The following is a 5,052-nucleotide window of genomic DNA, read 5'->3' as shown; positions in this document are numbered from 1 at the left end:
ACGCTCGCGTGTCTATCAAATGGCGTGTACCACCGCACCGCCCCATGGCGAGAATCACAAATGGCAGCGCCGCCGCTCCAGCATTAACGCGTTAAACATTTTTCTCTAAAATATTGTATTTTTTTTTAACAAGAAAGATAACTGTATGTATGACATATCATTATTCAATAGCCAAATTATTATTTTTGTTTCAGTTTAAAGGTTTATGACAATAGACATGTGTAAGGTAGTTGCAGCCAAGAAGTCAATCGATTTATTTTTTGCCAATTAACTTTGCATACGAGTTCGAAAAACTGTGTTTTGAGAAAAATGAGGTTTGGTGGAAAGACGCCTGAGCGGTGGAAGATTTTTTAATCCGGTTGCAAACGGGAGCTCGAACGACTCATAAAATAATTGTTTAAAATAAACAAAGTCGACATACCCATAATTCTTGAGTACCTTAACACCCTAAACCGCGGTTTCTTTATGGAGGAACAAAAAAAAATGGAGTTTCGATTGGCAAAATAAAAATCAATTTAATTGAACACTAATCGCTAATTCGATCGTGCGATACTGTTCACTTAAATTAATTTTTTAATAAGGGTTATTTGTGTTTAGAAAATAAAATATACATATATATATATTTAGAATGAATACGTAAGAAAATACGTCACACACAAGTATACAGGTGGTAGTGCCAACAAAACAAAAGAAAAAATTCCGCCAAATTTGATTACACATATATATATGTGTGTGTGTATATATATACTTAACCAACGAAAGGCTGAAGCGCAATATTTATCATTTTCATTCAACAAACTTAAATTGCTCCACTTTTTGAATGTTTCTCAACGAACAGAATAAATTTAGCTTTATTTTCATTTCTTTTTTCAATTTTTAAAAAGTGTATATACTACCAAAGACAAAGCATTCGTGTAAAACGACTCTCTTTTTTTATAAAAGATTAAATAAAATATTGTTCAAACTGAAATTATCTTTATTTGGTATTTTTATGAATTCACTGAAAGCTCGCAAGAGATAATTTTCATCTACTGGCTACTTAATAGTTATAATTTCTAGAAAAAAAGATAACTAAAAAAATTCATACAAAAAAAATTGTAAACAACTTTTTTATCAAGTTAAAGTGATTTTTTTCAACCAAAGAATTCGTTATTTTTTTCAAACTTGCAGTCATTTCACATTTCACCATTTTTGCGGGTTTTTCTTAGTTCGCATAGAAGAAAAATGTATGAAAATGAAAATATCTTTTTTTTTTGTGTCAAACCAAAATTACGACCTGCATATTTCCCGCCGATAGTAGGTTTTAATTGTGAGGTGGTCTGCATATGTGCGTCACAGTGGACTCCATTTGAATATTTCTTCTTGAAAAAATTTGTACAGACTACTCAAATATGTATGAAAATAGGATAAAATGTTCGATAGAATTAATCATTTTTTTCCGTCCTAAAAAAATTCACGAAAAACCGCTTTTTTTTAGACCTCCTAATTCAGGATACGCCCTTAAGCCGGAACACCCTCGTAAGAAAACGACGAAACGAATTTCTCTGATCGTTCCGGTGCATTCGTGATTTATTGGCATCGCAATGATGGTGTCCGCGAGAATCATATCTCGAAGTACGCTAATCGAGCCACGGTGCCGTAACACCGATGGTAACGATCGGTTTACGATTTCAATCGAAAGCAGGCGGTGTAGAAGATCTTACACGTGGTTCGTACGTGCACTCGTCCATCACGAGACAGATATGCGAACGACCTTGGTGTCTTGGTATAATTTGCAGGAATAGAGACGTGCGTCCGAGTCTGATACCGTTGCTTCGTCCACGGGACGAGTTTGCACGCGTGCTCGCCATTAGAGGATGACACACTGCAACAGTGAAAATTACGATGACCGTTTTCGTAAATACTTTTGCCCCTGTATCGTTCGAATTAAACTCAATTGAGCGTCGCGACGTTTTCCTTTCGAGTTGTACAATAAACTGAAGTTAAGTTTCAAGGTAGCTGTTACCGAACCTTTCCGTTCATCGTAGCGCGTCATCGGTACGCGTAAATACAAGATGGGCTAAATAAGTTTGACAAGCCATAACTTCGTTGTCAGTATTTATGGGAAAATGTCGAAGGGAAAGAATTGTATTTGTAAATCCATATTTTTCTTTTGTAAGTACAGTAGTGGATGTACATTGTGCATTCAATATTTCCATTACTTTTTTTTTAACGGAAATGGATATTGTTGTGCATAGATTTAATCCTTTTGTCATTCTACGTAAAAAGAGTATTGGGGAAATGTCGAAGGGAAAGAATTGTTTTTGTAAATCCATATTTTTCTTTTGTAAGTACAGTAGTGGATGTACATTGTGCATTCAATATTTTCATTACTTTTTTTTTAACGGAAATGGATATTGTTGTGCATAGATTTAATCCTTTTGTCATTCTACGTAAAAAGAGTATCGGGGAAATGTTGGAAAACAATTATTAGTTCTCGAGATATTTTAAACAAAAATATGGTCTGTAACGAAAAAGATACTCAAACGCTTTTTCATTGTTTTCATTACATGGTTAAAATGATCTATCTCTAGTTATTGTTGCACATTGCAGTCTTATCGGTGCATGAAATATTTGAGCGTCTTCGTTACAGACAATTGTTTAAAATATCTCGTGAACTATTCATTCTTTCATCACTTTACCGTGATACTTTTTTACTTAGAATGATGAAATCTATGTAAACAAAATATATACATCCATTTAAAAAAGTAATTGTAACTGTTGAATGCACATGCACCGTTGCACTTACAGAACTATGCTTCTACAAATATAGTACTCTTTGAACCTTTCATCTTTTCCCTTTGACATTTTTCTCTAAAGACACTGATAACGGTGTTATGACTTGTTATACTTACTTGGCCCACCATGTATATTTTGCATTTTTTTTTTCTATTTATTTTGTTGGTATCCTGTATTTGTACTGGAAGATAAAGTCAATAAATAAGTTAGTAAATTAATAAAGTTCAACAGCACCTATAAGTTTTGTCTTGTTATACTTGCTTGGCCCACCCTATGTATTTTGCATTTCTTTTCTTTTCTTTTCTTATTTTTACTGTTGGTATCCTGTACTTGTACAGGAAGATAAAGTCAATCAATAAGTTAGTAAATTAATAAAGTTCAACAGCAACTATAAGTTTTTTCTTGTTATACTTATGATACTTGGCCAACCCTGTGTATTTTGCATATTTTTTTTCTTTTTTTTTTTCTTCTTTTTTCTGTTGGTAATCCTGTATTTGTACAGGAAGATAAAGTCAATCAACAAGTTAGTAAATTAATAAAGTTCAACAGCAACTATAAGTTTTTTCTTGTTCAGCTTCTAAGACCGATTGAAATTCTGGAAATAAGAATCAGCACGCGGAGGCGAGAAACTTGGTGTTAATTACTTACAGCCTAAGTTCGTTAAAAGCGTTGCGTCAGAAGTATCCCTGAATTAGGATGCCTAAAAAGAGCGTTTTTTGGGGGAATATTTTTAGTATGGAAAAAAATAATTAAATCTGTCGTACTTTTTAAAATATTTTCATATATATTTGAATAGTCTGTAGAAATTTTCTCATCAAGAAGTATTGAAATTGAGTCGACTGAGACTCGCATTTGTAGAGCACCGACACAATTAAATGATTCCATCTGATAAGCAAGATACAGGTCGTAATTTTGGTCCGAAACAAAAAAAAAAACAAAAGAAATTAATTATTCTCATACATTTTTCTTTTGAGCGAACTAAGAAGAACCAGAAGCAATTGTGAAATATGAAATTATTTCAAGCTGGAGAAATAAACGTGTTTTTGGAATAAAGAAATCACTTTAAAGTGATAAAATACAGTGAAATAATTTCAAGTTTCACAATTTTGTTTGGGGTTTCTTAGTCCATTTAAAAGAAAAATGTATGAGAATAAAAATTTCTTTTGGTTTCTTGTTTCAGACCAAAATTACAACCTACATCTTGCTCGCCAATAGGAGATTTTAATTGTAAGGTGCTCTACAATTTCAATATTTCTTAATGAAGATATCTTAAAAAGTTTGATAGACGTAACTACTTTTTTCCATCCTAAAAAATTCGTCCAAAAGAAAAACGCTTTTTTTAGCCCTCCTTCAAGATACTCTCTTAAGACACATTCTACTTGATCGAAACTGAAGCAAGCGAGGTCACCGTATCGAAACTTTAAAAAATAATCAGTTGCGCAACATTAATTCGGCGAACATCAACAAATACTCGCGAAAATCTCATGCTATTATTGTTTATTCGGGATTTACGGTCCCGAAATGAAAACGATCCGCGAGATTCGTGTCGCGACGCAACGAGAGCGTGGTCGTTGATCTCCAACAACCGCTTGGAACGTCGTCGAAAGATTTCCTGCAAATCCTCGGCGCGGCGTCACGCAAGAATCCAACGACTTGGAACACGACGCTCCTCGCGTCTGCGATCTTTCCTGTACAAGACACGGACGGTTCAATTTGTGTAGAAACGAGTAGCGCACATAACAATGACCTCGCGGATTAACTTCAATCAGCGAAACTTCAGACGTCTAACCCTGTTGAGCCTGTGGTGGTCAGCTTTGACCAAACGGATGTACGAGCGTCGTAGCGGAGAACGTCAGAGGACGGTTGGGCGCAAAACAGTCGGCATAAGGAATCAAAAAGAGACGAGACTATACCAAAGATTCGACATCGGACCCTGCTGCGCAATAGCCGAAGAAGACTTTAATCCGTAATTAATTAATTCCAATGTTCATTCGCCGGTATTGTATCTGTTAATATACTTGATTTATCCAAGAAGAATCAACTATCAATTTAAAAACCTGATGGTAACGGCCAGACGAATAAAAATTTTTGTTTGTATTTAATAGTATCTTTAATATTATTTCTTATTTATAACAAATTTAATCATGATTCGATATTAAGTATTACAAGATTTACAAAGCATTTTTTAATCTGCGATATATACAATATTACCTCATAAAACATTTCATACATAAAACACATGTGTAAAATACATATACAAAATAATATAACGTA

General features: G+C 33.9%; 1 protein-coding gene across 1 annotated transcript in view; it reads left to right on the top strand.

Moving 5' to 3' along the window:
• LOC128875695 (probable inactive tRNA-specific adenosine deaminase-like protein 3) overlaps positions 1–5,052 on the top strand; it is a 19,911-nt gene that overhangs the window by 12,092 nt on the left and 2,767 nt on the right. The window lies entirely within an intron of this gene.

Source organism: Hylaeus volcanicus, chromosome 4, assembly GCF_026283585.1.
Source record: "Hylaeus volcanicus isolate JK05 chromosome 4, UHH_iyHylVolc1.0_haploid, whole genome shotgun sequence".
Taxonomy (NCBI): domain Eukaryota; kingdom Metazoa; phylum Arthropoda; class Insecta; order Hymenoptera; family Colletidae; genus Hylaeus; species Hylaeus volcanicus.
This window is presented reverse-complemented; position numbering and strand designations above follow the sequence as displayed.